Source organism: Protopterus annectens, chromosome 4.part1, assembly GCF_019279795.1.
Source record: "Protopterus annectens isolate FY-2018-M chromosome 4.part1, PAN1.0, whole genome shotgun sequence".
Lineage (NCBI taxonomy): Eukaryota > Metazoa > Chordata > Ceratodontiformes > Protopteridae > Protopterus > Protopterus annectens.
The window spans coordinates 877,809,052-877,834,051 of NC_056734.1; positions in this window are offsets into that span (position 1 = coordinate 877,809,052).

The window sequence follows — 25,000 nt, forward strand, 5'->3', positions numbered from 1 at the left end:
TAGGAAAGCAGAAAAGGACTCTGTTTATTAAAAAAGTGTGAGAGCAGCTAGTTGGTACCCTACTCAATTTTGCCTTCCAGATGCAGACTGCCAGACAGTGCCAACAACCTAGGAATATAACTCCAGGTTCAGGTGAGTAGGAGCCCACATGCCTCGGAGCCTTTCATGTGTGTGCCAGTTTGAGCTGCATGAATCTGTTCTGGCAGGATAGCAGCAGACCATAATGAGAGGGACACATTCCATCTGGTTGTCTGTGGGCCAGTGCCTGAAGTCTCTGGCTTTCATGCAGGTTCATACAATTAACATAACAATAAGAATTGCCCTCAGTCTGGAAGAAAGGCAGAAGAGCAGCAGGAAGGGGGATGGCAAATATTAAATAAAAGATAAGAGGGGTGCTATGGTGTCCACTAAGGCATTATGAATGGTAAAAAGATAAAGCACATAAAAGATGCCCAGATGAACAGATAACATCTGTTGTACATACTGTTACTACCATAATTTAAGTCATGCCTAAGATTCATACATCTCCCATATGAATCTTTCAAGTTGCTTATCTAATAAGAGTTATTGAATAAACATGTTGGGGTACTGCATGTCAATTTCTGAGAGTCTCTTTGATAGGGAGGTACAAGGGCTGAGCAATATACTACTGTATTACAACCATCTGCTGGTGAGTAGTACCTACACAATGAGCAATTCCTCATGAATGACAGCTATGTACTACATGGAGATTGCTGATTGTACTCCAAAACCAGAAGGACTGCAGCTTTTTATGCACCTTTCTGATGTCAAGAAGGTGCATAACATAGATGGTTATGACTGGACCTCTGATCATAACCATATTACTATGTGTTTAGGACATGTATACTAAGAAATTCGCCTTGAGAGAAAAGCTGGAGAGGTGAATCTTGGCATCCACCTTGAGAAGTCATAATAGTCATAATAGTTGGTTAGGATTAGCAAAACCTGATCATAACTTTTTTGCCATGCATACTACCAGCTAAAAAAAGAAGAAAAAGTGCTAAGTGGTTTATCAGATTTGAAAGCCAGTAAATTACTTAGAGAGTGCTCTAGTACAGATATGTGCATATAATTGTAATAAAAAGTCAGGGACATTTATTAAACACTGTTCTAGCTAAGGTATTGTAAAGTTCAATGAACAAAATATGTGGAAAGATATTCAGGAAAAATTCAGAGTGAAGGAAGATTCCATTGGTGAGACCATAACAGCACTTAGGGAATGTGCACCTCTGTTCCAGTCAGGTCTCCTGCTACAGAAGTGCATTAGAGGTGTATCTTTTTTTCTGATTTTGGAGCATAATCACAGCACCCAAGCACTATAAGCTCTGTTATGCATGGTTTAACAATGCTACATTCTAGTGCTATTCTAGAACTTACACAACTGCCACCACAGAATCCAGGAAGATGCTAACCCGGCATTTAGAAGCTGTGAAACTCTTCTATCAGCTGCAGGATGAAGGTAGACTCAAGTCTTATTCATTTTTTGTCAGAAGGACACAGCTTTAAGCAGCTTACAAACCTGTAAAACAATTTACACTCCTACATTTTTTCCTGAAAGTACTAGTACATTGGAGCAGCCAAATCTCTAAATATTATAAACAATTATTATTGGGTCTCTCCAATCACAGCTAAGTAGTTATGTGTTATCAAATGGATATAAAATTAACCTCTAGAATTTTGCTGTCAAGGTGTTCTTAAAGGTCTGAAAATTAAGCAGGATGTGGACCTAGCTGAGATGACAAGCTATTTGACTTTGCTGATGGTGACACAGTGGTGTTCAGAAGAGCTGCATAGTTGAAAAAATAATAGTATCTTATTTTAAAGCCCCAGTTGTAAGGACATTTGAGATCAGGTAGGCCATTTATTTGCATTTGGTTGCAGGGAAGTTCTGTCTGGGTAATGCAAGACCCCTTTTCAGAGGAGGTCCTTGGAGAAGAGCTCCAAAAAACTTATTTTGTGAAAGAAAAACATACAAAGATATTATAGCAGAGCCTATGGGAGAACAAACAATATTTGTAAAATAGTGATTACAGATTCGATATAGACTAGTCGTCCATGTGAATATGAAAAGCAGAAGTTGCCAAAGAACGACAAGTAATAAAAAGAGTAATTGCAGCAGAAGGAATAGTTAGGGTATGCAGGTGTAGAAGAATGGGAGGAGGGGTATACAATGAGAAATAGACCAAGATACAAATGCTAACAGAGATCCATACTAAAATGTGTTAAAATTTAGAGGACTGAGTATAAAAATGTGTAACAGAGGACTGTATTATTAATGTGCATTATCAATGTTACAGAAAAATTCTACAGCTCCTAATAGAAGGAGAGACACTGCAGTTAGAGAGAAGGAAGATGTTGCAAAATTTTAGAGACAGTATTACTGATGTATTCTCGAAATCTTCTAATGGAAGTGCAATATATTTTTTTTATGCAGAAAAAGGGAATACAGAAGTGTAAGAAGTGATAAGGGGGTCTTTTTGAACTGAATAGCATGACTGTAGATGCAGTAGTATTGACAGTTAATTTGTTCTTAGCAATTTGATGAGATGTATGGGCAATAGTAATAACTATATACTATTTATACATTATAATGTTTAAATGAAGTCATGTGAGGAGAGAAAGAGGCCAAGCACTGAACCTTGTCAAATACCACAGGTGATGGTCCTTTTTATGGAATAAGAATCCTGGCCATAAATGGTGAAATTCCTAATAAAGTGATTTGTTGCTATTCTTACTTTCATGGTTGTTTTTATTATTTTAATCTTTCCTGTGGTTTCACTATAATCATTTCATGGTCTGTGATAATTTTTCCTTTATTCTATTATTTTTCATTGTATGATACTCCAAGTCCATGTAATTCTCTATAGAATATCCTCTAACCTTTGATATTATTAAACTAGAGGCATTTTGGGTAATCAGTTTTATACACTGAACATACCCCTTTAGCAAAATCTTGTCTATATTTCTGGTGGTTCCTATTCTGGTATTAAATGAAGAAGCAAAAACATACATGCATGTGTGGTGCACACACACACACACACACACACACACACACACACACACATATATTTATATATATATATATATATATATATATATAAAAGACTTTTGGCTTTTCCCGGTTAGGGGTCGACACAGTGGAACTCCGGTCTGCTCATGATTGGCAGTGGATTTTTTACAGTGCCAAATTGCCAGCCTGATGCCCAAACACCAACAAAAGCATGCCAATTCACACTCGCACCTACCTGCATGTCTTTAACATCACTCGACCACAGGGAGGACATGCAGACTCCACAGAGAAGGCTCTCCAGCTGAGAATCAAATGGGAGAATGTGGCCTCTATATATATATATATCTATATATATATATATATATATATATATATATATATATATATATATATATAGACATATACATGCATACACACACACACACACACACACACACACACACACACACACACACACACACACACACACATTCTTTTGAATGTGTTACATATGTTGCATCATATTTACCAGTCATTAGTTGTCCATTCTAATACTGCCAATGTCTTTCAGTCAGGTGTTACACAGTTTACTGCAATGTTCACCCCTCAAATTGTACCATTCTATTAACAGCTTAGTGTGGTGCAACTCTGTAGGGCAGATGCAATGCTATTCATTCTTACCCCATTATACCTGCTTTTGAAAACTGAAAAGTAGGCTGCTCAAATGCACAGTTCTTAAGCCAAAGTGTGGCGTCCCTTCATCAGTCTATAGCCATTCTCTTCTTGGGCTAACATAATTGACAATTTTGAGGCTGAATAATATCCTGTGCTCCATTATCTTTGCTAATTTTATTTCAGTGTTTAAGTGCATAAGTCAGTGAACTTTATATAAAAAATACACAGAAAACTCTCAGCATGAAATTTGGCCTGAATACGTCACAATATTTTGAAATAAATTGATCAAATAAGTTGCAACAGCTATAATACAGTCTCTGTCTTAAGGTTTGAATAGACTCTTCTAAAACAATAGTATTTTAGGGACTTTTAGACAGTGGCCTCAGAGCTGCATGCATATGTGAGAGAGAAGATAAGACTACTGACTCTAAAGGACTGGAGGCAGGTAGGAAAAAGACTGCCTAGCCAAAGTCTCCAGATAAGTCATAGTAACAACTAGCAGCACTCCACCTGTAAAACTTAAAAAGCTAGTCTTGCAATAGCGTACAAGTAGATACCGCAAATAGGCAAGACCACATTATGTATAACACAGAAGTTAAACAGCAAGATTTTTAACACCAGTCAAGAAGTGGTCTGCGTTCAGTGCAGATCGCAAAGCACAGAGGAAAGGCAATGAAGGAACGCAGGAACATAGAAAGATAATTAGGCAAATAAACACAGGAACTGTGAGAAGCCTTGCCATAAACACATTTAAGCAGGCACACTTAAAAGTTTTTGTCACCCTTATAAGCACTTAATAGTGCCCACCTTCCAAACTGCATCTACCCATTCAATTAAAAAGACTTGCCATAAAGGTAGACAAAGTACTCTTCTCTGTGACCTTTAATACTTTCTCCAGAGCTTAGCAATATGCTGTTTGAAACCTGTGCCTCCAGCAAGTCATTTTTATTTGTTGGTGAAGATTTGGAGTTCTAACATTAACATTTCACTCTGCTTTTGTGAAGAAATGAGGTAAAATACTATAGGAATAACTGAAGACGTAAGGTGTGGTCTGTTGAAGATTTACCTGTTGTTGTTGTGGTTTAATCATGAGGATGAAGCCTAAGTGATTAAACAAAGCCAGCCATGGATAAATCTTCAATATACCAAACCCAGGAGTCATTTATTGCTTATTTATTAATTATACAATCACATTATTTAAGAAAACAATTATTTACTTTTCTTAAATAATGTCTTTGTTTAATGGCGCCATGGTGTTCTTCTGCATTGTTTCCGTATACTGGCCTTTGATTGTGTACTGCATATGTGTATGGGTCTGTAATTCTCATGCTTACACAGTGCATCACTTCTTTAGCAAGCAAGCAAGGGAGGAAAGATGATCTCTGTTGCTATTTTTTTTGAAAGAAAAGAAAAACTGTAACCTCACAGCAGTTTAGAGGTGTGAGAGAGATTGGAAAACACAAGGAAAATTAGGTATGTTTTAGTTTGCAGAATGTTCTTGATTTTTCCTTGTATTTTCTGTGGTCTCATATGTACCTCTCCATTTTTAATTTGAAAAAAAAAAATGTGAATAAGTGTGCATTGTCTGAAGGAAAGAAAGTCTGAAACTGAAATGCCTGTCATTATTTAGTGACTTAGTTCGGTAGTAATTTATTAGAAAAGAAAACACATTTTATGAGAAATTGAATCACTAAATAATGATACACTTTTTAGTTACAGAATCTTTTATTCAAACATTTGCTTGTGTAAGAGATATCAATTAAAAAAAAAAGTCTGGCCACTCAGTGATACTTTAACGGCCGGCCTTTTATTGTTGGTATATTCTTGATTTACAATGGGCACACTGATTGGGCTGACCATTCAGAGTGCTCGTTTTTGAATGTCAATGACCAGTCATTGTATAATACTGGGTATTCTGTGGTTTGAAAAGTGAAGCACAGCAAGAATCTGCAGGTAAAAGCCTAGCTGTAGAATTCTGGACCTATTGCACTGACATTAGGCTACCATCTGCAAGTGCAAGGTAAATCTCATTGCAGCGATATAAGAAGGATGAAAAAAGGATGGATCACAGTCATAATGAGCTGTTTCATTTAGGTAATATTTTTCAAATGGATGTAAGACGTCTTGATAATGGGTAACACCTGTTCCTTAAAAGCAATTTTTTCATTCAGAATTTCACCCAAACCTTGCAAAGAAGATAAGGATTTCAGATGATTCATTATGGAAAGGATTGGAACCTGCACAGGATGGATGATGGTATACACCACTATTGCCATTTTGTTGTCATGTCAAGCATATGTAGACTAACACTCAAATGTTCTGTGCTCAATGTTTTGTGACAATCAAACTCTGAGCATCAAAAAAGACATTCAATTAGTTTGCCAGCTGTTACTATTGTTTAAAAACCATTTTGCCAAACTAACGGTTAATAAGTGTTTTAAATATATTGGGACTAGAGGACTTTCTGATCTCTATAGGGAGATCATGCCACAGTTTTCCATACCTGGGATAAAAGTAGCTTTTCTCCAAATAAAAGTCCTGCAGTGACATAATTGCACACAGAAAAAAAAAATATTTATGCTATCCTGACTATACTGTGGGCAGCCACAGTTGTGCAGTGGTTAGCATTGCCACCTCACAGCAAGAGGTTCTCTGGTTCGATCCTCGGCTGGGGTGCCTCCTGTGTGGAGTCTGTATGTCCTCCCTTTGGTCGCGTGGGTTTTCTCTGGGTGGTCCGGTTTCCCACATCCTAAAGACATGCTGTAGGTGGATTGGACACTCTAAATTGGCCCTAGGTTTGAGTGCGTGCATGTGTGTGCCTTCTGTGGAAGGGTGGGCGCTAGGCTGGCAACTCGATACTGTAAAACTCCACTGCCAATCATGAGCAGGCAGGTGATCTGCTGTGGTGACCCCTAACTGGGAAAAGCCAAAAGAAGACAAAGAAGACTATCCTGATTATACTGTATAAATTTTGGACCCCGATAATACAGCTTTATTTAAACATTTATATACAAGAACCAGGTCCACGCTAACCAATCTATAATGCAACGAATAAAGAAACATCAATTCAAGTCTATTTCTATAACAAAAATTCATAAAACCAGTAGTCTGTCTCGTAAAAAAAAAAAAAGAAAAAAGAAAAAAAAAATCTAAATTTCTTCCAGTCTGTGTATCTGGGCACAGTTGCAAACACAGACAGTACTACAATATTTTACATGCAATCTTACTGTAGGCTTTCAGAGGGAAGTTAAAATTCTTTCATCATGCCTAAAGATACTACATAGAATGCCTATAATAACAGAGTATCACTTTTTTTATTACAAATATTAAATTGTCGTCATACTTAAATCTACAGTCAACCACCAGACCTAAATCCCTGATTTTGCCTTCACTAATATATGCAAAGCATATGGAAAACATTCCTTAATTTTGCTGGTATTAAAGGCTATTTTCTTGTTTAAAGATGGTAAGTGAATCTAGGAAGCCCTGACAATTAGCCTGATCATTAACAGAGTTAATAATCACCCAAATTTTAGTATCATCTGCAAACACAGACAGATTAAACAACCAGGATCCAAGAGCAGAGCCCCGCAGGACTCCTGCTGCAACCTTCCTTTCTTTAGAAATATTATCTTCTGTTGAAAATGTAAATAAAGCAGTCTTCATGTGTGTGAAATACATCACAGGCTCAATGAAAAGTTTAGGTATAACTGGATGTTATCAGCATAGCACTACGTGGTTAATACCTGTAACACTAACGATCTTCCAAAGAAGCATCATGTACACTGCAAACAACAAATGGCCCAAATCAGGTACTGGGGGTCAATGCAAGCGAATTGGTAGCTGCTGCAGGCATTGATACCAAATCCATGCACTGATTTCAGTCAAAAAAGAACGGTGGGCCCACTCAAGTACTGTAGAAGTACAGCCTCAGTGAGGTTGATGGCATTCAGCCAGGATTACGTAATATACTGTGTCAAAAGCCACAGAAAAATCAAGGAACACTGCAACTAAATATAACAATTAATGTCTTGCAATAAGGTAGGTAAGGGTGGCATTGATTCTGTATATCGAACTATACGTGGAATGGCACTGAATAATTAGGCCATAGAATGTAAGGCAGGAAAACAATTGCAAGTATTACAGGTTCTCCCTAAACTTACTGATAAGGTTATAGATTGTGCAATAATTTTCAAGACTGATCTAAATATTGTTTCTTAATGCTAATGGCTAAGAAAATACCTTTTTCAGTATAGCAAGGAAAATTATTTTATGGTAGCTAACTAGATCAGCTTTCTCAAGGCAGAATTAGACACTCTAAAGGGCCAAGAATCTAGGCTGTATTGGGCAGATCATTCTAATGAACCCAAACCCATGGCTTACTCATAGACAATGTAAAAGAGTGACTGAGCTCTTATAAAATCCGTACCTTCTATGTAAAATCTTTGACAGTGACATAGGTGCTCCATGGTGGAAGATTGCCTGATGATGGCAGCTATGCACATTATACATCTGGGGTGATTATAAGTCTGGCGTGATTATAAGTCTGGGGTGATCACTAGCAGCTTCATGATGAGATAAAAGGCCCAGCACCCAGATGATGAAGGTGTAGCAGGCATGAATAGGGGGGAATGTGCATCCATCTGGGTAGGAGGCTCATTTAAAAAGGAAACATTTTAAACATGAGGAAGGCAATTATTCGAATAAAGAAGAAATCCTATAGAAGGTACTAAAACCTAATATGGGAAGGATGGGAGAGGAGAAAGAGGAGGCTGGGTGCTGTGAAGTGAGACAGTAAATAAGTTGTGTTAGTTAAAGAAAAATACCATTATCATGCATATAGTAATAACTAAAATACATGTTATACATACGATGAAAGGTTTTGAGTTCTGTTGTCATTGCATTATAACACAATAGAATGAACTCTATCCTGACATTAGAGATGCTCATATCGCTGTTCCTTAAATTATACCAATGACTGCTTTGCTAATAGGCTAGTAATAGTGACACTTCCTTTTGACATTAGTGCAAGAGAGGATACTATATTATTTCATGTTAAGCATTTTGGGTAGTTGGTTATTTAAGCCAGGGTACAGTTACTATGTGACTGTGTGCCTGGTTTGCTTCCTATTATTCATTTGTACATTTCAGACAGGTGTTTTCACAGTAACCATGAAAGCAATTGTTTGCTAACAGTAAATCAGGGCACTCATACTTCAAGTGCTTTTCAGTTGAGAACTTACCCTTGATTGGTATGCCATATAAATGGGTACATAAACACACACACACACACACACACACACACACACACACACACACACACACACACACACACACACACACACACACACACACATGCACACATGCATGCGCATGCAAAAGCACACACACACATGTAAGCACACATGCATGCACACACATGTAAACACACAGATGCAAGCACACCCGCAAACACGTAAACACACACGCAAGCACACACACATGCACGCACACATGTAAACACACACATGCACACACGTAAACACACACGCACGCACACACTCACATGCACACCCACATACACACACACACACACACACACACACACACACACACACACACACACACACACATGATCATATATGTCTGTTTTTGTTTTTAAATTCACAACCCTAACTGTCTAATTTTTCATATAAATAACCCTTTTATAACTTCTCCATTCTCCAGACTAAATCTAACCTTTTGTGTCACTCTCATACACTACTCTAATCATATCCTTGATAACATCATCTATCTTCAAACCCCTATATCTTACACACTAGATTCTATATTCCCTAAATTTTTATAACTTTCTTATTTTTTCATTACTATATTGTCTGCTCCTCTTTGCGGTAAACACCTATTTATTCTACTCCAGTCACTCTACCTTGTAATTTCATTAACTGGCCATAAAAGAGCTTTATTATTGAATATTTCTCAGTTTAATGCTACAACATAATTTTATGTGTTTTTCCTTTTTACTTTGTTAGCTAACTATTTTACTAGTATCAATGAAGCTAATGCCTCTCCCTCTGTCCCCACTATTACACATATTTATTTTCTACACTACTAGTTATGATGAAGCTCTGTAACACACACACACACACACACACACACACACACACACACACACACACACACACACACACACACACACACACACACACACACACACTCACTCACTCACTCACACACACACACACACACACACACACACACACACACACACACACACACACACACACACACACACACATGCTTGTGACTTGGTGTGTAATATGATCTACATGCAGACATGTAGCTGGATCATATAGCACTTGATGCTGTTCCCCAGTCAGGTGTTCCCAAAATAGAAGACGTCAGTCCCCCCAACCTGCTGCTCCAATATTGCTCCACTGAGGAGCAAGCTCCATTCTCACCAATCTGCTCTCCTCATCCCTGCACTGAGAACAAGGTAAACAGGTCATAGATCTGTTCCCCAATCTGTGCAGAAAAACAATTGAATTTTAGACTAAACATCCTTCAGAAAATGTATGCTAAGGCAAAATCTGCACACATATATATATATATATATATATATATATATATATATATATATATATATATATATATATGTATATATATATATATATATATATATATATATATATATATATATTGTCAAACACAAGCATTAAAGAGATATGCATTATATGGATAAGGCACCTTAGACATTGCTATATTATTTCAGTTCATAGAGATAAATGTAAAATAGCCTCATTTGCATACAAAATGCATAAAGGACCTTCAATTTATGCAATATGTTAACAGCACCATGTTAATTTGGGATAAAAGAAGTTGTATGGTAGATTATTTATGAAGTTGGGACTTTGTAAAGCAAGAAAAATAATACAAATATGGGAAGTTATGAAACAGCTCATGTTGGGGGTTGGCATAATGGTTAAGTTATTTACCTTACAGATGCAAAGCATGGTTTGATTGCCACCTTTGAGGAGCATTTGGCTAGGCTTAACATGACTTGCTAATCTAATATTTAAGGGAATCCCCATCTACATGCCAAACTGATTGTAGACAGTAGTACTCACATTGAACTCAAAGAAATTGCCAAACTGCTGGCAGACAGATATGGCAAAAATTTCAGCTGCCTGTCCCCACAAAACACACCCCAAAGAATCCCTGTCACCAGTGCACCACCTAGCATTTCCAAAGAGCAGCTTTTATCCACCCCCTCTAAGGCCAAAAACATAGCCTCCATGGGACCAGATAACATCCCAGATGCTTACTTAACAATCTAAATCAAAACCTAGAAGAACCGCTTGGCACTCTCTTCAACCATAGCCTGAGCACTGGCTTTGTTCCAGCAGAATGGAGAACAGCAACAGTAATCCCCTTACACAAAGGAGGGGTCCATCAACTGACCCTGGGAACTATAGACCCCTAATCCTAACTAGCCTTTTCTGCAAGGGCATGGAAAGAATCATTACAGACCTTATCAACAAGGACATAGATAACCTCCAAACTCTTGACCCAACCCAGTTTGGCTTCATTAAGAGCAAGTATTGCTTATTAAACCTGGTGTACTTCTTTGAGAATGTCTCCAAAGTCCTGGATGAGGCCAAAGTAGTACATACTGCCTATATTGACGGAGCCAAGGCCTTTGACACAATAACCCACACAGGTATCATTCAGAAAGTTTCCCAGCTGGCAATTAATCCATATGTCAGCAGATGGGTAGCAAACTGGCTCACTGACAGAATGCATACTGTCAAAGTTGGGGATTCTGCCTCCACCAGTAGACCAGTTATCAGTGGTATACCACAGGGATCTGTGCTGGACCCTCTACTATTTGTAATCTACTTCTTGGACTTCCAGACAAAAGTAGATGACCTGTGGCTTAACAAGTTCCCAGATGACTACAAGCTAGGTGCAATCATTGAGTCTCCCAATGATATTACAAAAGGGACTAACACAGACTAATGATTGGTGCCACAGTCATGGGCTAAAATTAAATGCACAAAAGTACGTCATTATCTCTTTTGGCAAAGAAGTGTCTCCACAAATCGCATTATAAATAGCACCCCTCTAAGCTCAAACACAATGATGAGAGACTTGGAAAAACAGGTTGACAGCAATTTAAACTTTGATCACCATGTCTCTGCATTGGTAAGGAAAGACTTCTATGTTGTGCATCTCATAAATAAGGGCATCTCATCCAAGACAAAGGATGTTATAACTGCTCTATACTTGACCCTCATCAGACCACTAATTGAGTACAATGCTCCCTTTTGCATGTACCCCACCAGACACCTGCAACAACTGGAGAGACTACAGAGGTTTCTAACAAAGAAAAATGAGGGCCTCCAAAACATGACCTACACAGAAAGACTGAAGGCCCTGTCTCTGTACTCTGTATCCTACAGGCTGCTGAGAGACTACCTGTGTCTGGCCTACAGAGCAATCTCTGACTCTGCCTAATGGAAATGCTGTGTGTCTGCAAACCAAATGGGACAAGTGTCACTCACTCCATGGATCTCAACCTAGCCTGTGACATAAACAGAAATTGCTGATCCTCTGGAATAAACTCTCACTTCATGTGAAGCCGAGCTTCTCAATGACCCTATTTAAGAGCAACCTTGACAATTGGATGGGAGACCGTAAATTCATCCCAGGAATGGCACCTATGTCCCTCATGGACAGGGGTAGTCAGTGCTAATCACTGATTTGCTCTGCTAACAATGAGCATTTAACCATGGTCAACTAGAGAAGAAGGGTATTACATGGTTAAGCTTGTTAAGGACCTAGGGCCATAACCTATAACCTCCTATGAACCTATGAGCAAAATGAGGCAAGATGAGTGAGTTAATTTGAAAAAAATGTTTGTTTTATTCATATGAGGGGCATATTACAATGGCTTTGGTAAACAAGAAGTCATGTGTAAATGGAAAATCATTGCAGGAGCAGTGGAAATGATTAGTGATCAGTGAGAAACATGTACTTTGGTGTGCTTTAGTGATTGTGCATACATGGTAGAAGTACTTAAGTGGCAAACATGTTTTGTTTTTACTAAAAGACTTTCAAGTGTCACTAACAGTGTTATGTGATTACATGAACGTGGTAGGGGAAAATGAAAGGGCAGATGTCTATTGTCAATGTATTCATGATTGTACAAACTTTACTTCAGCACAACTTGGGTGGACTCAGCATGTGTATGCAATTATTATCATATAACTTTTTTTTCTGAGCATGGCAGGTGTTGTGTGACTGACGATTATGTGAAACTTTTTTGTGTGTGTATGACTGTGCAATGATGGCACAGAACAAGAAACTGCATACATAATCTCTCTTCTCAATCTTTTCTGATCTCTTCTGGTTGATTCCTATAAGCGTATCTACTGGAGATACCCATAGTACATAGATCTCTTCCTCTGTAACAGTAGCTGTAAGTCCCTTGACCCATTACTCGCTGGTCAAAATATTAATACTGTCTGACCTGGGTTATACAAGAACACCAGGTATTCTACTTGCATAACTATCTGCAAAAGTATGCTATTTAAATGTTTGGTTTTCAAATACTGCTATTTTTACAGCCTGCCCTAATGTGCATTTCTGGTGCTGGATCATACTTACACGGGGTATTATGCTTTTCTGTGTTCCCAGGTGTTTGTCTATCTGGCATCACCACTGTTGAGTTGCCACCACCTAACAATGAAGGATCTACAAACTTTGATGATGATGATGATGATGATGATGATGGTGAGGATGAACTAGCACAGTCATGGAGTACAGTGTGTGTGTGTGTGTGTGTGTGTGTGTGTGTGTGTGTGTGTGTGTGTGTGTGTGTGTGTGTGTGTGTGTGTGTTTGTGTGTTGGACACAGGGAATGTAAACACTGGATGTCCTACCTTTTGTGCCTCATGAAACCCAGGAGACACAGGGAGGACAGGTTACTGGAGATATTAGCAGTCAGAGAAGTATGGTATCATCCTTCAGGACCTTTCAGGATCTGCCTCTAGCCACCAGTTATGTGAGGGACTCTGAGAGGGTGGATACTAATGATCGCTGAAGACATGGTTACTGCCATTCCCCTGAAGTTGCTATGTCTAGCATATGTTCAGGGCCACCATTAAGGCACACATGTGTACTGCCACAACCATGTCAGAGTTAGTAATTCTGATGGAGTGTGTGTGAGATGACGTCTTTGAGTGCATGTCCCATATGTGTGATTGCTTTCATAGACTAAATCACATATTTGAATGTACATTGCCCTCTCAATCTTACTTGCTATTGGTGATGCACAATCCACAAAGCTGTTCCCCCACTACCTCCATAGTTGGCCACTTTTGTGGTTTTGGATGGCCTAAATCATGTTCATGCAGTGGTAACACTTCCATAGCTACATTTGTTGTGGAGGTGCCTATGACCACAAAGAGGCATCCCTGGGATTGTGTAGTCATGGCAATGATATGTCTCTTAATATATATGCCATTTGTGGTCAATCATCATTCTAATATCTAGCCAGGGCCATGGTACAACCAGTTCTACACCTTATGGGCAGGTATGTGCATGGAATGCTCAGCTATTTACCATGCATGCACTGGACCTGTCAATATTCAGTGCTGCAACTATTACTAAGGCTAAGACCCAGTCCACATACAATCAGAACACCACAGCCCCTATGACACTATACACACAAAGACATCCAGTGAAACTGTCCCTTCTCAAAGCCTTTTATAATGCATCCACACACAAACTCAAAGTCCTTATACAAAAGTGTAAACTTGTTTTTAGTTGTCCTTAGCACTCACACATTCCTTGTGAAAGATATCCACGCATGCATCCTCCCCCACATGTTACTTGGATTGCCTGTGCCTGATGCACAATGTGGTCAACCTATGTGCAGGTAATCACAGCCTAGTGTTACTTTCACATGTATCATGTTTATTCTATTGTGTCTACTTTATTACGGCCTCAAGCTTTGTGTGCACCACTGCATCTTTGCTAGTGCAACAACAATTACAGCACCAGCCTTTGTCTAGCATGATTATCACCTGATGCTGCCTTTTTCATTGCCTAATCTGGTACAGCCTCCAGGTCTGGTATGCTGGGGACTCCTCCTCCATTTACAATAGCCCTTTCTGCTGTAATGTCAAGCTAAATAAGATGTTGTATAAAAGTACACGTGCTGAAAATATGTTTGCATATGACTATATGAATCCAGAAATTAGAAGCTTGCATTCAATGGACAGAATACAAGTTAATTCCATGGATTTCCGATAGGTATCATCAACCAACATTCCAGGGCATATTTTGCATTACTGATAAGATGCCTCTGTGGAAAGCCACACATCAGAAATATTGCTATAGTTCACAGGATTGCCATATGTGAGAGACATGATGACTGCCCAGACATACTGTAAATCATACCCTGTGAATAACAGACCACCCAGCAGTTGATAAAGTGATACCCACTGTGGCTGACATACATATTTCCCAATTCCCCATGAGAGGCCTTTATTAAATTGTGAGTTTGGTCTAGGGCCCCCAGTACTTCAGGGGGTAAAGAGCTATATCATAGAATTCCCACATGATGTTCAGTCTCTTCTTTGTAATATGTGGGGACCAGATATGCTCCCACTCTTGTTTGAATATGGCATTGAGAAACTGATGGAGTATTCTTGAGGCAGATGGCTGAGATACTCCAGTGTGTCCATTGCAGATCACTGAAAGGTTTCTGTACTTATAGTATAGTATACATAAAGCCATACATACTTAGAATCCACTTGTACTCCACAACTCCCATGGGGGTGCAGTTGAGACGACACATATCCACAAAGTCTTGCATGGTGTCCCTGTCCACACAATACCTTTTTGCAATGTTGATGTTATGGATTCCATGAAATGTTAAGCACAGCTGGATGACATGGCACTTCTGCGTGACCAGAAGCACTGTCAAGGCTTGTAGTGGCAGCAAGAGCATCTTGCAAACATACATTAATCCTCACATTATTTTGCAATTCCTACAGCAGGACCATGGAGATGTGACAGTGTTCATTAACACAATGTTGCAGCACCACAATACTGCATTTATATGTTTGAGTCATCTGCCTCATTAGCACACACAGCACTGCTCATTTTAATATTGTTACTCATCCTCATCTGTCTATACAGCCATTAGTATATACTGCGGCTAGCACTCCTGCTGCTGTTTGTCATTCTCAGCTAGTGGTAAGTGTGTCTCTGAATTACACATGCCCTGAGTGTGGCCACTTCCAACACCAATTCACTCACTGTAATGTGGCAAAGTTCTCTGAATCCCATCACATTTTCATTAACTCAATACGTCCAGGCAATTGATAATAATGTATTTTTTTCATAAGGTAGGTATAATGATGATAATAAATCTTTGTTTACTATAACTGTGTTATGTATTTTTATTTCACCTCTTTTTCTATGTTCTTATTTAGAAGATGTATACAGACAGGTAGGCTCACAACTGGTTTCATGGGTCATTTTTGTTGCAACCAAATCTGATCAATATTGAAATCTTGCAATGTCTTTAACCAAATACTTTTGTTCTTGTAATTATATAGTTTAACATCGTTAATTGTAAAATATTTACTGTGTTCTCTTGGTTTTATTCCCCAGGCTGAATTTGAAAATTGTCCATTGACAGCAATGCTCTACTCCGGATAATAAGTACATAACTGAATGTAATTAAAAATAAATAAAAATAGTTCACGGATCCAATTACATGTGTTGTTTTGCTTGCTTCACACTGGGGCAAGATCTTCATATTCACAAGAAACTAATTTGAGTGGTCTAGCATTAGAGTCTCTCAGAGAAAGACTGAGACAGGTGTTTCACTATCTGTGAATAACATCTATCTTGTCCTTACCATGACATACACTGGTCTTGGACTCAGAAAAACACAAGAAGTGGATGTAGGAGGCAACCCCCCCCCCCCCCCGCCATGAGAGGAGATGCAGGGGGACTTGCTCTGCTTAAAATAGCTCTTTGTGTATGCCCTATTTGCTCATAATGCAATGAGCCCAAGTATGTGTATTACAAGAATGGATGTACTGGAGATGTTGGGGGTTGGGATAATAGTTACTGTGTTTACCTCACAATCACATAGTACAGGGTTTGATTCTCACCATTGAAGGAAAACTGGCTAAGCTTAAAATGGTCTACAAGGGCAACTAGCCTAGTACTTACCTATGAACCTATTTTATTTATGAGATGGCATAGCGGGCTATTGGGATGAGAGGTCTGCTGCATCAAAGCTGCATAGTAGACCCACAATGCACACACGTTCCTATGTGTTTGTATGTGCAAATACAGATTTGTTGTACGCCTTCTTATTCATATTGTTTGGCACATTTAATAAGCACCTCACTATATCAGTATACCTGTAAACTTAAGTATACATATGTATATATACTGCTTATTCTATACTAAAGATTATTCATTTTTCAACTGCACTACATGTTTGATGATTGCCTGTCAAAATCACATTTAAAAACAGCATCATGTTGACATATTCCCTTTTATCATAATGCTTGTCAACTGACACTTAGAATACACTGGCTAAGATTTGAACTGATAATTCATTTTCTTTATATGTGCTCCCAAAGTACTCTGTGTTGGCAAACAAGTCACCGTTTACTGCCCCTGTATAGTATATTGACTGTACCTGAGCTCTGATCCCCAAAGATTCATCACAAAATGATTGCATTAGTGTTCTGCTTGGAGGTATACCCTGAGTGTACCTGATGCTAATGTCAATATCACTGTGTGGAAAAATGTGCTATCTGAAAATTTAGTTGCACCAGTGAAGCTCCCCTTTCTTTGAGAAGAAATGGCCTCAGAGATGATAATATTAAGTAATGGGTTCAAAGCATGGCATGTGGATTTCCTTTGTATATACTGAGTTTAACAGGGAAACAGGTGCTGACTTTGTGGAAACATGGGCAAAATTCTTGGCTAGGCTTATAAGGGCCTCCGGACCAATAGCCTAGTATCATCCTATGAACCTAGAAACACCACTTTAAATTTATTTATTTTTTTAAATCAGGGAAAATTCAAATGTTTGACATTTGTACACATAACACAGATCAATTCTATTAATGTTTAGAATGCTCCTAGTGCAAGCAGCTGGTGATTTGTTTCAAAGAACTGGTGAATCTCTGCATTACGCTCTCATCATTCACATATAGTATTATAGCACAGCTAATATTCTGCTGCTCTTTCTTACTTTTGCTTCATGTTTATGTGCCTGTCAAGCAGGGCATAGTATAGAATGTATATACAGAATGTTCAATAAACAGAGAGTATACAGAATTATACAAGTCCACTTCCACAGTCATGCTGTAATAATGTTTTATTAATTGTTTCTGTATCAGACACATTAGTCATGCTCTAAATGATCGTTATTTTGTAATGTCACTTTCAAAATCACAGTTTTTCTTAACCAACTGCTTGATTTATTCTCAGAAGTTCTATGCCTGCCAAATCGAGATAAAGTTTAAATGAATAAATAATGTATTCCTCTTGCATTTTGTATTAGTTCACAGAGTTTTCCATTAACTTTGGTAACATAGCTAGCACTGAACACATAAGCAAATGCATCGTTCTTTAAGATGCATCATGAATATTTAAAACATTATAATATTAGTAAGCATTGAAATACTTCAGATTTTCAGATGGTTAACATTAATATAAGGGATCATGAGAGGTCAAATAAATAACTCTTTGGGGTGCAATTAAAGCTCTGTATGAAGCAGCTGTCAGTGAAGCATTAGACAAGGTCAAAGAGTTCAGCTTGTATGGCCCACTCTGATAAAAATACCTACATGCATTATTCTCTAATAAAAACACCTGCACTGCATTATTACAGCATGATCTTAAAATGTTTATCATACCTCACAGTTTAAAAAAAAATAAAAATGGTCTTAAACATTGCTAATTCTAGTCACTTGGTATCCCACAGTGGAGAATATGGTGTTCTTCCATCCAGTTATGAAAGGAAAGGTATTCTTTAAGCATTTTTTACTTATCAGAAAGTGAGCTGAGAAAGACTGCCAAGAACAATACCTGAGACACAGAAATATTAAAGTGCAATGTATGTAGTTTTTTTTAACTATACATGATGGGTAAAATGCACATATAGATATTACATTTTGTTTAAGTAGGCTTACTCCACAAGCAAGCACTAGAAAAAGTCTTCAAGAGTCTTAAACAATGGAGTACAAGCAAGTAATGACTGATATGCTATCATCCACCAAAACCAATGGTGAAATTTTTAACGTACACAAACGATCAACAAACAATGACTAAGTATGCTATTGCATTTCACATTCAGTGATACCAAGTGCTATGGCAGACTGCATAGAGTGGGTTACTGTGTGGGTACATAGAGGTTATGTACTATGTGGCTAATAAACACCTCACAGACATAAACTCTCCAATCTTATTTATCCAGAAGGAACTAATATTTGATCATGTGTTCTGTGATTCCAGTTGGATGCAAGATAACAATTCTGTTAGGGAATGTTTTCACCTAGTGAGAGTTCCCTTTTCCCCTCAGCTGAACAACTGTATAGATAGTATATTTAAATTAGCTGTTTTTGTGGGATGATTACTTCACATGTATGATGAGGAGGGCTGCTCCTTGTGCAATAAAAAATATTTGTAGTTGTTGTGTAGAGGTTCGATGTCATTCTTCTTGATCCTTTTTGATTGATGAGTTTGAGTTCAGTAGGTCTGGAATAACGTCTTGTAGTGGACCTGTATAAAGAACTACAACCCATGCTCATGGCCGTCAATTGCCTATGATATAGTCAGACTATAGCCAAGTTTGCAGCATGCCTAACAGACATAAGTTGTGTCCCATTAGATATAGGGTCACCCAAACAATACATTTGGCAACATGTAACTGTTCAGCTTAGAACCAATGTTAGGTAAGACAACTATGACTATGATAACTATGAGTCAAACTCATTAATAAATTAATCACTAAATTTTGGGGTGATATTACTAAGAAATCAGTTTTTGCAGGGGGGGGGTCAAACCTCCTGCAATCCCCAAGCATGGAGTGTTATCCACTTTCCCTTACATATATATTTATTTATATATATATATATATATATATATATATATATATATATATATATATATATATATGTGTGTGTGTGTGTGTGTGTGTGTGTGTGTGTGTGTGTGTGTGTGTGTGTGTGTGAGACAAGAGAGAGAGAGAGATACTGATGTTATAGTGAAATGCACGTATCTGAATCACACCATGCTGAACACACATTAGCTAGAACTGAATATGACAAGGAGTAAGATTTCACTCCTAAATTTTATATTTTAAATAATAAAAATGTTAATATTTAAATAATTGTTTGCAGGTGATCCCTTCCCCATACCACCCCACTAACATATATAAACTCCATGATTGCAGAAAAGTAAAGCTAGGGGAATTGCAAATCCAAATGCACTGAAGTTTAGCACAGTTAGGGCCTGCTCCCAGACAACATATGCAGAGTAGCTGCTACTCATGATTTTCTTTCGAATTATGAAAAGGCTCATTTCTCACTTCTGCTATCTGCACTTGTGTATTACAACTTCCATCCATGCTTTCTAGTTTTGGTGTATTATTAGATACATACATACATATGTATTCTAAAAATGAAGATTAATTACAGTGCAAAACAATAAATTGAAATATAAAGTGAACTTACCTTTCTTTGTACCACTATATTTGTGAATCATTATTAATGATAGAAAAAGGAAAACAGTGCCCTAATGTATAAGGTGGGGCTAAGGGCAGGTATAGGTGAAGGGTTGTGGTTAACACACATAAGCAAGGTGGGCTGGGGGGTGGGGACTTGCAGCTCTTAAATGTGTTTGTACAAGCAACAAGCATTTGGATTCATTTTCTGATACTGACACTGCAGTGCAACCGAAGACGTGCTGCCCTCCTGAATGTGACATCCTTTGCAAGAGGCATTAATTCATGCTGCCATTTGCTTGAGTTTTTTATTTTTATTTTATCTGTTTTTTTAACAGTGCATACACATTGGACAGAGTGTCTTTTTTTCAGGGTTTTCAGGGGCACCTCAGGAGCTCTGCCCGCTTAAGTTTCTTCCTCAGAGTGATACAGTAGGCAAATGTAGGTGCAAGGAATTAAAACCTGTGCCCTCCAACTACAAGAATTGGTCATTAACAGCTTATAGCCTTAATCCTCGACACTAACTGATGATCAAGGTGGTGGTAGCTCAAGTGGATCAAAAAGATGCCATAACTTTTATTGGAAAGAGTAGATAAATTGCCATCTGGTGCTGAGGCTAAATTTCCCTTACTTAGTAAAAATACCACCTCTGGTCTCCCTGAGAAATACGCAGTGGGCCTAGTATAACTAACTGGGTCATCAAAACATAAATGAGCACTTCATACAAAAGTGTTTTGCAGGCAGTTTCATTGTTTTTGAGAAAGCTTCTCTATGTAAATATGATGCCAGAATGTTGATATATCAGTCCAGTGTTATGGGAGGGGCTTACTTCCTATATAAATGCATTGCAAGATGACCAGCCTTCACTGCTTTTTAGCTAGATTTATAGTTTTTTCACTACATGAGCAAGGTACTTTTTAATACTGCAGTTTCTTCTGACTGTAATTCTGTTTTGTAGAATAAACTGGCTGGAATCTGATTAGGTGAATTCTGTAGACTAGCTAAATCGAGTGAATTGTTTCTGAATTAGTTCTGCTATCACAGTTTATTCATAATGATAGTGCTGTGACTCAGCAGTTTTTGTGATCTGCCTCTAAAACCTTTTGTGTAATTTTTACTGATTTACTCTGATGTGTACAATTTTAATCTTGTTTAAAATCTTCCTTTGAACATCTAAAGGTTATTGTTGAACTGCAGATATTATCTTGTTAAGTGTTGTGTTTCCTAGGAAGCATCCACACCATCCCCTGTACTGTAATTGTTGTCAGGTATTTGAGCCATGGTCATTCACCTCAGATTGAAGATTAAATTTAACACATGGTAAGGCAGCTATAAGCATTTCCTAGTTTTCCACAATGTTCCCAATTTTCTACAATTACATGGATAACAATAGCAGTTAAAAAGCCCAAAACTGCACACTTAACTGTTTGTTAATATAGTGCTACAGTATAAATGGTTTCTGCTCTTTTCATAAATATTTTAGTAACTAACTTTGAACAGCTACTCATGCAATACTCAGAAAAACAAATTGTGAAGTCAATGCAACCAGTGTATTCAATGTTCAGCAGTAAAAAGATATACAGTACAACTTCTTAAACAATAAATAAGTACTCAACATTCCTTACTGAAATAAAAATAACACATACAGAGCTGAACCACTCACCCTTCTGAAAACAGCAGCATTAAAACTATCTCTCATTGTAGCAACAAAAGGCCTACCTAATTAGCATACCTCCACCCACTCCAATTATATCATAATCTAGGCCACAAGAAAGTGGAATAGACAAGTATCCTTCACAGACCCCCTCTAAAAGACCACCACCCTGACTTTGCAGTTTGTTCGCTTTCTTTCTTTGCTTGACTACCACCACACCTTGTAGCCCACCTTTAGGAAAAATAGAAATATTGACATTAAACAAGTCAAGCCCCTCCTCACTCAAATGAACCTCAAATTATCTAAATCAAGAAGGGTCCCTATCAGCAACCTCCCAATGAGACAGCATCTTATAACCATAAGAGAAAAACCTACCTGTGAAACCCTATGATTAAAATAATTCCTAGTCACTTCCACACTTTTAAAACATCACATCTGCTTCCAAACCAGGCTAGGTATAATCTCCAACCAAGAAAACTCCAGTTTACAATGCCTTTGCTTTAATGCCATGAAATCTTGAGTATCTGTGCCAACAACTACCTCTTCGCAATTAAACCCAAGTCATTCCCACCTAAATGAATTAACACTGACATGAGCTCTCCCTCATACAAATGAAAAGACATACCCCCAGATTTACTAATCTTCCATGCAGGGCTAGCTTAGTCCTGCAAGGAAGCGTCCGCTTAGGAGCAGGACGGCAGCGTGCCATGCATATTAATGAAGGCGTGATGCCTAACCTTACACGAAGCATGTACGAGTGCAGGGGGCATGTCTCAGAGCAGAGTTCTCAGAATAAACATGCCCCTGCAATGAAGTACAGCAGAAAGCCCTAAAAGAATGAGCGGGACCACTCATAGATGTCCACATACCTCCAGCAACATCCCCTCATGTGTACAAGAGCAGTAGTAAACACAAACAATATAAAAATACTTTTTTTTTTATGAAACAGATTAAATTTAACCATAGGTGCTTGGGTTTGCCCATTGCTTAGCTACGGTTAATGCAGCTTAAACGGCAGGAGAGGATAGAAAAGAAGATATATGCAAATGAAGCAGTATAGCAATAGTGTAGTGGGCAGAGCATTTGCCTTATGAGCAGTCATTCCCAGTTCGAGTCCCACTGCAGCACTTTCCATGTCAAATCACGTTATGACCAATATTTTTAGTTGCATAACCTACTAAATAACCTATATTTGTGAAATGGAGTTCTGCATTAACTGCAGATGTGAGGTGTCAGTGTCATAATGTTGCAAAGTCCACAGATAATCATAGGAATCAGCGATACACATGGAAGGTAAAATGTGTAATGAATGATAACTCCATACAGCTTCCAAATCCCCCACTTCCCCAAGAACCATTAGACATCACTCTCTAAATTAGTGCAGTAGTAAGCGGGAGTAAACATATGCAAGCACTAGTAAGCCTGTTTAAGCCAGTTTGCATGGGGGTAAGCAATGTGCACACAGGTTAAGCAATATTGAAACTAACTCTCTGTAAGCATCATTAACTGGAGGTTAGCAGTGTTTTTCCTCACACAAACCTGCTTACACGTGCTTAAAAGTGCCTTAATCAGTCTGTATCCAATGGACCTTGGTCTAACCAGCAACAAAATAAACAGTCTTGCAGGGCTTGAACCCAGGACCCTACACAATATAGTCACAGTAGTTAACCATCAAGCCATCACAGCAGTACATAAGAATGAGGTATCACCAAACAAATCCTCCCTATAGTAAAATCAAACAGAACATGTGAAAGGAATCAGTATACAGTCATAATTTCTATAACATACTACATAACGTAAATATGTGAGCTGGAGTACAAAAGTAAGCCCAGATGTGAGGTGTAATTGTAATAGAGTATTGAAGTCCCCTGTTAAACACAAGGTCCCTATACAGTGTACGTACGCATGAATTATGAATACCAGATATATACAGAAGATGGAATGAGTAATAAATCAATGCCAAAAAGCAAATATAATGCAAAGTAAATATTAAGCAATGCTAAGCATTGCACAGGCCAACATAGTTGGTGCAAGCAATGTGTAGGCCAGCTAACTCAATTTGCCCAGTGGTATACCCATTTAAACAATGCCAACCTTAGATAAGCAGGTTTGCCCATAGCTTGGCTATTTCCAAACTGACCAATCATGGCAAAGTGTGGCAGTTCGGCCCTACTTAAACCCAACAGGCGGGAATACATCTCATAACTGGTTGTAGCTTCCCTTTGCAGGCACCATGTCAGAAAAGGGAGAGCGAGTGCGATTTCTGGTGCAGCGCTGGGGCATCCAGGAGTCCAGAGTTATGGCAGGACTCCTTGTCAAAGACCTTGAGCAGAGACTGCTGCAAGGCCAATACCAGGGTTCTCAATATAAGGCGGAAGCCTGGGATAATCTCATCCATGACCTCACCAGTGCCACTGGCATAGCCTGAACTATTGAGCAGGTCAGGCATCACTATGCTGACCTAAAGTAGCATAAGGAGGATTTCTTGGATCTGTGGATCCAAGAGGCTAGGTTGGCAGGGGTTGGGGGTTGTCCCATCTGTGTGTAAGTATCACTCTAATACCTGTTTAATAATTGCCAGCTCATGTATATTATGGATATGTATGGCTAAATATTCCTCTTATGTCCTTCATAGTGGCAAGTGAGTGGGCCGCGAACCAGGAGGCCCATGGATGTCGCCTGCAGAGGTTGTGATGCGAGGCAGGTTAGTAATACTCTTGCATGTACTGTCATAGGAAATAAATCTAATAGCATTAGGAAGTTAATTGCCAGTATAAAACCCGTATTGTTTAAGGAAAGTACTGCATACACCAGAGAATATGACAGGAAGAGTCTCATATAGTTTGTATGTAAATAAAAGCATAATAGCCTGCCAATAAAAGGTCTAACTGCTGGCCTGCATGTGTATACTCTGG